We start from the raw sequence: 12,279 nt of genomic DNA on the forward strand, positions 1-12,279 counted from the left end.
GACAAGCTCTCCACAACTCTTCGTCTATGCTTCGTTGCTGCTAAGAGTGACACTTCTCTCTTCACACGATTTACTCAATCTCACACTATCTTTATCCTAATTTATGTTGATGATATCTTAGTTACTGGCAGTTCTTTGGTCTTAGTGCAGGAATTCATCAAACAGTTAGGCTTATCCTTTGCCTTGAAGGATCTTGGATCGCTGCATTACTTCTTAGGAATCGAAGTTTCTTGGCTCAAAGACAACTCTATTCATCTATCTCAAGCAAAGTATATAAACGATCTTCTACGTCGAACTAACATGGTCAACTCAAAGCCCCAACCCTCTTAAATGCTTTCTTCTTTACGGCTCACCGCTGATGAATTTGTCTCTGTTGATGATCCAACTCTATATCGGTCTATTGTTGGTGCCTTGCAATATGCTACTGTTACCAGACCCGAAGTCTCCTTATCGGTTAACCGTGTTTGCCAGTATATGCATAAGCCACAAATTGATCATTGGAAATCTGTGAAACGTATTCTGCGATACTTGGCTGGCACATCAACTCACGGTCTTCTCTTAACCCCTTCACCAAACTATTCTATCTCTAGTTTTAGTGATTCAGACTCGGCCACGGACTTGGATGATCGCAAATCTACCACTGGATATTGCATATTTGTGGGTCGCAATCTTGTGTCTTGGTCTTCAAAGAAACAAAATGTTGTCTCTAGAAGCAGTACTGAGGCTGAGTATAGAAGCATTGTCGCTGCCCTTGCTGATATTACCTGGATCCAGTCTCTGTTGACGGAACTGCGCATCCCTTCTTCCACTCCAATAATCCATTCTGATAATCTCGGTGTTGTTCATATTGCTGCCAATCCTGTTATGCATTCCCGTTCTAAACATTTCGAGCTTCACTTACATTTCGTCCGTGACCGTGTTCAGCATAAGCAGTTGTTGGTTGTTCATCTCCTGTGTCAATTTCAAATCGTCGATGTTCTAACTAAACCTTTACCAGGAACCATGTTTCAGAAATTCAAAGATAAACTTAGGGTGGTTGATAACTCACCCATAAGTTTATGGGGGGGTGTTAGATATAATAATGGGAGTGTTGTTACTTAGCTGTTAGTTTCTGTTGTAGTGGGTCATTTACATAGGCCCTTCCCATATATAACTACAGGGTTCAGCCCTATGTAATATTACTTTTCCTGAATAATATTCACTTTTACAATTTCACCTTTACTCATCTTCTTCCTCTTACACAGAACGAGTTTCTCGAAACGAGTTTTATAGAACAAATTTTCCAATTCATGTATTTCAAACCAAGGTTTATGAAATAGAATTTCCAAATCAAGTTTTGCATTAGGAGTGACACAACGGGCCAACCTAACCTAACCTGTTTTTGTCCGCCAAAAGCGGGATGGGATGGACTTTCCACCAAGGTTGTGAGGGCTGAAAATAGTAACTCACCCTATTATAGGGTGAGTTGGCAGGTTGGTTCGCTATTTTTCAATTTTTTTAATTTTTTTCTTTCTTTTTAAATCGATTTACTTGGTTATAATAATTGATATCACTTTTTGAACAAAAATAAAATAAAATAAAAGCAATAAAATAAAATAAAATTTTAATATTAAAATGAAAGAAAGTTTAATACCTAACAAAATAAAGTAAATATAAATAATACTTCAATGAATCAAATAATGTATACAAAATTTTATGTAAATAAAGTTCAATATAAAACATTGACCACCACCAATTTTTTTATTCCAAAAGGATGAGATTTCTCTTTAAAAGTGCTAAAATAGTCAGCCCGCCCTGCCCCTTAGCCTATTGGATTGGTGAGTTAGATGGGTCGGACCAATACAGATTGGTGGGTTCAAAAGTGAACCTGCCCACCTAAATGATGGTGAGCTGACCCACTGGATTGAGGATTAGGTGGGTGAGACCAATACAGGTTGACGAGTTCAAAAAGTGAACTCGCTCTGTCTAAATAATGGCGGACCGGCCGACCCATCAGGCCATTTTGTGGTTCCTACTTTCCAAAAAACCATGATAACTTGCACAATAAACTTTCTAAAATGAGTTTCTTTTTTCTAGAACAAGTTCTCTCTCTTCTTCTTCTTCTTCTTTTAAAAGAGTGTCGTGGAAAACGGGACTCAATTCCTCATATAACACTATTTACACTTTTATTTTCCCATCTAACACCGTTTTGTTTTTATTTCCCTATCTAACACCATTTCAAAAGAAAAAAAAATAAAAATTAATAAATTTTTTAAAAAATTGTAATTTTAATTTTGAATGCATTAAAAAAATAATATTTTTAATGTTTAAAATAGTTAGAAATATAATTAAAGAATAAAAAAAATAAGTTTTTACAAAATAAAAAAAGTAATAAATTAAAAGTGTTTATTTTAATTTTTTTTAAGAATGAAGAAAATAAAAAATTAAACCCTACAACAACATAAAAGTTGAATCTATAAACACAAATTAGTATTTATTTTTATTATTATTGATGATGTAATCATGTTAATTTCAAGTAAAACATTCAGGACATAATTATATAAAAATCAAAGTCAATTAGTATTAATTAGTAGTTAACACATAATATTGAACTGTTTTCCCTAAATGCAAAATCCTAAAAACAAAAACTAATACAAATGCAAATGCTACACTTAATGATTAAATATGAGAAGAAAAAAATGCAAAAATAAAAACAAAAAGTAGAAATAAATTAGAAAATGGCAGAAAAAAAATAATAACTAAAAACATAAAATATATAAAATAAAGGCAAAAAAAATAAGATAAAGATAAAAGATATAAAAAAAATAAGTATATGTTGAACATAGAAAGGAAAATAAATGAGAAATGATCATTCATTTAATATTTTCTTCAAAGGTACATTAAATAATTTGTGCAAAATGAAACATGATTAATAACGAGAAGTGGACAATCCAGTAATGTTAGGACACATTCTTTTTGTGTGTCCTAGTGTTTGACAATATGAACATTTTTTGTTCGATCACGTTGTTCTCTTATGTCCATATCATTCCTTATTCGACTTGACTTAGGCCTTCCCTTTGAGGTTCTTTTCATGTCGAGACTTGGGCATAGTATTTGACCAGTGTATGCAGGCAAATACTCTTCATTTTTTAGTTCACCAAATAGTCCTTCGTAAACATTAAAGACCTGTTGCAATGTGTATACATGTGAGATGTACCTAGCAAAATTGTGGTGAGCATATTTGCATGCAGCAAGCACATGAGAGCATGGTAGGTGTAGTTTTTGGAATTTCCCACAATCACACCATAGTTCATTTAAGTGAACTGCAAATCGGCCTAGTGATTGTACTTCTCTTGGATTTTGTCTTTCTTCTACCAAGAATCTGGTGTTCCTCCTATCAAAGGAAAGCACTGTATGAGTGTTTCCCTTTGATTGTGCATCTTCCAATGCTTTTACTTGAAATTAACATGATTACATCATCAATAATAATATAATAAATACTAATTTATGTTTATAGATTCAACTTTTATGTTGTTGTAGGATTTAATTTTTTATTTTCTTCATTCTTAAAAAAAATTAAACTAAACATTTTTAATTTATTATTTTTTAATTTTTATTTTGTAAAAGTTTATTTCTTTATTCATTAATAACTATTTTAAACATTAAAAATATTTATTTTTTTAATGCATTCAAAATTAAAATTATTAATTTTTTAATTTTTTTTTTACTTTTGAAATGGTGCTAGATAGGAAAATAAAAATAAAATGGTGCTAGATGGAGAATTTGTTTTTTCGGCAAAGAATTAAAGAAATAAAATAAATGGGACACTTTAGGGGTGTCCCAACCCTTATACAAACTCGTTCAAGCTGGGCTAAGATGCCTGTACAAAACATACCCCTTACGACATCATGTAACAAACCTGTTTAAAAGCCCTTACAAAGTCTTATGCTTCTAAACACAATCTAATCATGACAACAAAATAGGTAAACTCTAATACAGTATCCCAAAACTCTTCACACTCCAGCAGCTATAACTTGCATTCGAAAGCCAAAAAGTAATTTACTACAAACTCTAACAAAGCATGCTTTGTGCAGCAGAACACATTATCCAATAAAACCAAGACCAATCATACCACCTTCGTGAAACAACAGCATCTTCAAACCACCATCTTTTCACACTTCCATCTCCTTTTATAAAATAATAATCTGCTCCCCTTCAGCTATACCTGCACAACAACACCACCTTTCCCACCTCTCAAACAGGCTTAAACAAGAAATACAAAGTCCAAAAACATGCTCTTGAAAGAATTATAGCATATTTATTACCACACCCAAACCAGTCATTCAGAATATAAAATTGTAAATAGTGTTATATGAAAAATTGAGTCGGAAAACAAAGATATAACAATGATAATGCAACGATGACGATGAAGAGAATAATGGTGATATGATTCCACTAGCAAAGTATAGATGATTCTTTGACATCTTATGGAATCAACTTGAGTTGGAGAAAGAATATGCACTTTTAATAGAATTGGATCAATGTTCTATGTTTCAAGAACTCACCAAAACTTGCACCAAACACAAAACTCACATGGAAGATCCATCTATTGCCAATTGAACTGATTAAAAGGTGCACAAATGTAAATGAACCGAATAGAAAGCTTCAAAAACTGAATTGAACCGAACAAATAAAGCTAGAAAAGAGAAGAGCCGAACATAAAGTGAAAAGGAAGCAAAAACACCGAATAGAATGAAGCTAAGACATGTTTAATAGTTCGTAAAGCATGGAAAATGAAATAGAAGATGAAGAAGAGAAGAACTTATGAAGATGGAGAGCTTGGTTAATGGTCACGCCACTTGAAGTGTGTAGGCTCCAAGATAAGTGAGGAAATGCTGCCACTTGAGAGAACCAAGGCACTCAAGATAAGACAAGGTAGAGGAGAAGACAAAGTTCTCACAATTCTCTCTCAATTTGAGTAGAGTTTCTCTATAGCCAAATTCCAATCTGAATTGTGAAGGACCTAAGCCCTCCTTTTATAGGAGCAAGGGCCGGTCATATACAAGCTTATTCTAGAAGCTACCTACTCCTAAACACGCCCCCTACTAAGCTCACTCCTAAAGCTCACGCTCCTACTAAGCTCACACCCCCCAAGCTTCTATATTTTCCTAAACTAAGGCCTAGAGATGCTTTTACAAAAGAGGTGTCTAATGTTTCCCTCTAAGCACCTTTTATTACACAAGAAACTATAAAAAGAGAAAACAACCTCCCACTATTTCCTAATGCCTTGAATTTGCTCCTTGTAAGCCTATGAGGTAGGCTAATGACTCCTTGAGCTTCTAACACTTGAGCCTCTACCTCTTCTTGTCCTTGATTATTGGCCTCCATTTCGTCTTGATCTTGATCTAGCAATCAGGCAGATGAAGTATCTGATCGTCGCCATCGAATACTTCACTAAGTGGATAGAGGCAGAGCCCGTGGCACAAATCACTGCGCATAAGGTACAGCATTTTGTGTGGAGAAACATCGTGTGTCGCTTTGGCGTACCCAGGCGCCTGATATCTGACAACGGAACCCAGTTCGCCAGTCAGCAGTTGAGAAATCTGTGCGCTGAAGTGGGAATCAAGCAAGTGTTCGCGTCGGTTGAACACCCCCAGACCAATGGACAAGTAGAGTCAGCAAACAGAGTTCTGCTGAGGGGGTTAAAAAGAAGGTTAGAGAAGGCCAAAGGGGCGTGGGCGGAAGAGGTGCCAAGGATTATATGGGCATACCACACCACGCCCCAATCCTCTACTATGGAGACGCCTTTCAGTTTGGTGTACGGGTCGGACGCGATGATTCCAGTAGAAATACACGAAAGCTCACCGCGTTTTCAAAACTTTGTGGTGGAGGAATCTAATGAGGAGAGGCGGGTAAACCTGGATCTGCTAGAAGAGGCCAGGGAAGAAGCTAGAATAAAAGCTGAAGCGATGAAGAGAAGAGTGGAGCGGCAATATAGCTCTAAAGTAAAGCCGCGACAGTTTCAGGTGGGCGACCTAGTGATGAGGAAAGCTCACCCATACGAGTTGGAGAATAAGCTGTCTCTCAAGTGGACCGGGCCCTTCAGAGTTACTGAGGCTAAGGGCAACGGTTCGTACAACCTGGAGACTTTAGATGGAGGCCCTATCCCGCGCAGTTGGAATGCAGCCAACTTAAAATTTTATTTCAGTTGACTTATGTAAGCAGCATGTAACAATTTAGTTGAAGGGGACGCTCTTTTTCCCTTTCGGGGGTTTTTTAATGAGGTCACCCTAATAAATGGAAAAACCAGTTGAGAAAAAGAAATGCCTTGGTTTTCAGCCTTTATCTTTCCTTGTTAGAAGTAATGTGATGCGCCGCCTAGGCCATGGTGTCGCCAAGGAAGAAGGCGTCGCCTAGGTCTTGGCGTCGCCCAGAAAGAAGGCGTCGCCCAAGTAAAAGCATGCATCGTTGGTAGAACGAGACGAAAGGAAAGCGCGCGGTATATGAAGCATATGCAAAGTAAAGTGGCGTTGCAAAGAATTATGATATTGAAAAGTGGTTGTTACAAGCAATGTTCAGTACAAACGGAGCAAACGCTACAAATCATGCAAAAACACAAACAACCCACTTCTCAGCGCTCATCAGAGTCATCACTGGAGGAAGGCGAAGCCCCTTTCCCAGCCCGCAGCGCTCGAGTAAGTCGTGCCCTCTTTTCTTGGCTTATTTTCGAACCTGCACAAAGGGAAAAGATGTATTAGAGACTCCGTGAAGAAAGACAGGTACAGTTAGAAAGTAACGAAGGCCGAAGTCGCCTAAGGCAGTGGTTCTTACATATGTACTTCTCAAGAGTCCTAGCGTTGGACTCCAGGCTGATCACCGTAGCAGAGTCAAAACCTCCCGCCTCAGCAAGAATCCGGCAAGCTATTTGATCACTTGGAGCCAGATTCTTGAGGGGTTTGGCTTTGAGGACCTTTTCCTCTCTCACCCAGTACAACGGAAACCCATCAAGGGCGTCGGGAACAAGATCAGTACAGCAGATCTTGAAGAACCGGCCTTTCCACCCCGTGAACGAGCTTTGGAAGGGCGTGAAGAGAACTCTTTCGGGCACATTGCTGAGAGTTACCCAGAGGTTGTGTCTCTGTCTCTTCACCTCAAAAAAGTGAAGAAAGAGGTCGACCGAGGGTGCACAACCCAGAAACCCGAAGAGGACATCGAAGGCCTTGACAAAGGCCCAGCTGTTGGGGTATAACTGGGCCGGAGCAACGTTGATCTCCGTCAGCAGTTCCTTCTCGAACCAGGAGAAGGGTAAGCGCACCCCGATGGTCTTGAACACCACCTGGTAAAAGTAAAAGAAAGGGACCCCGTCGTTGGCCCGTTCGTCTCCACACACTGGCTCCCCAAGAGTGCAAGGGAGCACAGCGATGTCGTCATCGTGCCTCCTTGCGAAGGCCCGGTGGTCGTAAGAACATGACTCCCCTTTGTGTTCCCGTACGGCCCTGGTGGAGAGCAAGCATGAACACTCATCAAGAAGTTCACTCGAGGCCCAAGGGTACAAGTCTTTGGGACGGACCCTGGAGGAAGCATCGTGAGAAGACATTCTTTAACAAGATTAGGATGGCCAGAAATGCAAGAGTTGAGCGAGGGGAGCGAAGGATAGAACAACCCTTCGATAGAGAAGAAAGGGTGCAAGAAGAAAGAACGCAAGTAGGTTAGGAAGAGTGAGAAAATGATGAAGATAGTTTCAGAGTCTGAAGAGTTAAATAAAGCGGTTATAGCGGCAAACGACGCAAACGGATGCACCGCGCGATTGATACACGTGGCAGAAGATGAAAGGATGACGCTGGCATCACTGGTTTGAATCAGAAAATGTCCCATCAACAGAATATCCAGTGGTACGATCCGCCGTCGAAAATGAGTTAGGGGCATAGCAGGAGTCAGGACTTAATGAAATGACCGAATGTCCCACAAACCATACAAGCAGCGCCACGTGGATCAAGTCGAATGACAGAACGTCGCATCAGCCATACAGGAGGTGCCACGCGGAGGGCACAGACCGAACCTTGAGCTCTTCGCTGTTATCAGGCGTTGACCAAGGCAAGAATCGAAGTAAAGGTAACGCCCGAGGCGTCGCCCGGAACGACGTAAAGGGCGACGACAGCAGATGTCGCGGGCGTCGCCAACCCAAATACCGACTGGCATCGCCTCCCCGATACCCACAGGTAGGAAAGACTGTGGAGGGAGACGAAATCCAAGAAAGCAAAGATAGTCACAGGCATCGCCTCCCCGATACCCACAGGTAGGAAAGACTGTGGAGGGAGACGAAACCCAAGAAGGCAAAGGTAGTCACAGGCGTCGCCCCCCCGATACCCACAGGTAGGAAAGACTGCGGAGGGAGGCGAGATCGCCAAACGCCAGCAAGTCACTGACAGGGCGTTTCCCGAGACCCATGGGAAGGAAAGACCATGGAGGGAACAGACCCCCCCCCCCCCATAGCACTCAGCGTTTTAGACACCCGGGACGACACGGTGCTGCTGTAGCAGGCCTCTCCTTAGGCGTGGGCGCCGAGTGTTAAGGGTCAAAGAGACAAGGACTTTTCAGTATCAGAGACATCCCGTGGGTGATGCGGCATCACGGAGTGAGCCTCTCCATGGGCGTGAGGGTTGACGTGCAACTTTTCATGTCGCGTCAGTAATTCGAAAAATTGCTGAGTCAGCAGAGAATGACACGTCATCTGGAAGGCACGTGGATGGCGGGGGCAAGGCTTCAGTCTTTGCGCTAAAGACAAGTCTTCGGCTTAAGACTGGGGGGCTTGTGTACCGTCCCGTATCAGGGCGTTGACTAAGTTAAGGTCAAAGTCAACGACTGGAAAGCCAAAGTCAACTCAAGGTGTCGCCCAGGTGTAGAGACGCCAAGAGGAAGCGTCGCCAAGGCAGGACAAGGCGTCGCCAAGGCAGGACAAGGCGTCGCCAAGGCAAGGCGTCGCCTGGGTGAAGGCGTCGCCAAGGCAAGGCGTCGCCCGGGTGGAGGCGTCGCCCAACCAGGGCGTAGCCAGATCAAAACAGTGTCAAAGCAAGGCAACCACGGTGTGGTTCCCCGATACCCATGGGTAGGAAAGACCATGGAGGGAGCGACGCCGTGGGAAAGCCTCAGGTCCCGATATCTCGGGAAAGTGATAAAGAGAAAGAAAAGGTGGCTTCAAGGCCATAGTGATAACATCAAGGTAGGGCAGCCTGACTCGTGAAATACCCCTGCCACCCCAGAGACGCTTTCGGGACAGATACGACCCAAGAGGAAGGTCACGCCCCGGGATAAGCGGGTGCAGGGTACGAGAGGAAGGCAGATACGCTCTCAAAGTAAGTGGCTAGATACTTGGGGGCATGAGTTCGCACCCAAAAAGTCACCCCTAGCGCAGTAGCACTCCCAAGCAGGGGGACTCACACGTAGAGACGTCCCCAGATGGGCAGAAACGCCCCCAGATGGGGTCATGGCGTCGTGACGCCCTCCACGTGTACGACAACCATGCCGGAATAGAAACACCCTCTAGTCAGGTGCCAGGTAATTAAAGATATTCAATACAGTTTCCCTTTCGAGCATTCAGGTACTATTATGGCTCCCGAGCGTTTCAACGTCTTAAATGCGCTACGTTTCGTAATTAAGCGCTTTAATGAGTGCGTTACGTTTGAGATTAAAGGCGCTTTAAGGCGCTTTAAATGCTCGGGGCAGTTTAAATAGCGCTGGGAATGTCGGAAAAAGGGTTGGAACCTTTGGCAAATTTACGAGAAACTCTTTGGTTGCTTGCCCGTGCTTTAAGGTTACGTACAAGTGACTGGAGAATATTTTTGCCTGAAGGAGACAACACACACACATATACACAATTCTTTTACCACCTTCAGAGTGCCACACGCGGTGCTCAGATACGTGGGTGGACAGTTTTTTGGTGTTTCTTGCTGGCTGACTTGAGCGTCGGAGTGCATACGGCCGCTAGGGCGCCTCTTTGTCCTCTTTTTTGCAGGAATCCACGGGCAACCAGCGGGAAGGAGTCCCCAGCTGACGGTTGAGGTCGTGCACGAAGACGTCTCGGTCAACCGAACGGAACAGAACTGGATTATGAAATTTTAACCACAGAAATTTCAAGATCTTAGCTCAACAATGGCACTGGAATTACTTAAAAACAGTAAGCCAATTAATTGAGATAAATTTTCTAAAATCGCTGCCAGATTACCGTATTTTTTTCGGCAGAATTGCACACTTTTTGTTTTTGATTTATCATTTTTTTTGTACTTGGAATTTTGAAGTACTTCTTTTTTCTACTTTTTTATAACACTTTAAAGAACACAAATCCAGAATATCAGAAATTTCCAGTGAGTAAATCAATTGAAATAAATCGAAACAGTAAGCACAATTTCTGAAAAACAGAGGAATCCTAATAGGAATGAAAAACAGAATTAAGAACTAGCAAAGACATAATGGAAATGATGTATAAGAACTTGTATAGATCTAAAATACAAGTATGAACTCAATACTAAAACAGAAAATGCACAAAGGATCAAGACACAAGTTCAGAAAAACTGTATTACACCAAAGCAAGAAACAAAAAATACAATAAAAGTACTACAAGAAGTGATGACATTCTTGGAAAAACATGACTATGACAAAACTTGTATGGATTCAAAAAGGAAAAGACACAAACACATGCTAGGCACAATTAAGAAAACAGCAATAAAACTCAAAATAAGCCTAAAAGCAGAAAGATAAACAACAAGAATTATAGAGCTCTTGAATTAAAAGTGCAACACAACTCAAATTTAAACAAGAACAAACCTAAACTCTAGATACCACATGATATGATTCCACTAGCAAAGTATAGATGATTCTTTGACATCTTATGGAATCAACTTGAGTTGGAGAAAGAATAGCCACTTTTAATAGAATTGGATCAATGTTCTATGTTTCAAGAACTCACCAAAACTTGCACCAAACACCAAACTCACATGGAAGATCCATCTATTGCCAATTGAACCGATTAAAAGGTGCACAAATGTAAATGAACCGAATAGAAAGCTTCAAAAACTGAATTGAACCGAACAAATCAAGCTAGAAAAGAGAAGAGCCGAACATAAAGTGAAAAGGAAGCAAAAACACCGAATAGAATGAAGCTAAGACATGTTTAATAGTTCGTAAAGCATGGAAAATGAAATGGAAGATGAAGAAGAGAAGAACTTATGAAGATGGAGAGCTTGGTTAATGGTCACGTCACTTGAAGTGTGTAGGCTCCCAGATAAGTGAGCAAATGCCGCCACTTGAGAGAACCAAGGCACTCAAGATAAGACAAGGTAGAGGAGAAGACAAAGTTCTCACAATTCTCTCTCAATTTGAGTAGAGTTTCTCTATAGCCAAATTCCAATATGAATTGTGAAGGACCTAAGCCCTCCTTTTATAGGAGCAAGGGTCGGTCATATACAAGCTTATTCTAGAAGCTACCTACTCCTAAACACGCCCCCTACTAAGCTCACTCCTAAAGCTCACGCTCCTACTAAGCTCACACCCCCCAAGCTTCTATATTTTCCTAAACTAAGGCCTAGAGATGCTTTTACAAAAGAGGTGTCTAATGTTTCCCTCTAAGCACCTTTTATTACACAAGAAACTATAAAAAGAGAAAACAACCTCCCACTATTTCCTAATGCCTTGAATTCGCTCCTTGTAAGCCTGTGAGGTGGGCTAATGACTCCTTGAGCGTCTAACACTTGAGCCTCTACCTCTTCTTGTCCTTGATTATTGGCCTCCATTTCGTCTTGATCTTGATCCCCATCATATGATTGCATGGTGTACTGAGAGAGGGTTTTTTTTTTATAGAAGTGTAATTAGTAATAATGTGGGAGCATGAAAAACCTAAATTTTGACTTCCCTTGCTAAAGGGCAAGTTAGATGTGAGTCTAGTCTACTTCTTACTTTTTTATTTTGTTTGTTTATATATATATATATATATATATATATATTTAAAAACATATAACTAATTAAATTAAAATAATTATTATCTTTACATTTTAAATTAATTTATTATAATTTATAATTGAAACATAATTTTGTAAGTGTTAATAATTAAATTTACAGTATGATTTCTATTCTTCAAATAATATAATATAAAAAATATCCTTTAAATAATATAATAAAAAGAAGTTAATTTTTTAAATTATTTTTCATTTAATATTTAATTTAAAAAATTAAGGGGTTAATGCATCACATTTAATTTCTGACTCGAGAATTTGATGAGTTAGGCAGAACAAATTTAAACTGATTAAC

This window comes from Phaseolus vulgaris, chromosome 11, assembly GCF_000499845.2.
Source record: "Phaseolus vulgaris cultivar G19833 chromosome 11, P. vulgaris v2.0, whole genome shotgun sequence".
NCBI lineage: Eukaryota > Viridiplantae > Streptophyta > Magnoliopsida > Fabales > Fabaceae > Phaseolus > Phaseolus vulgaris.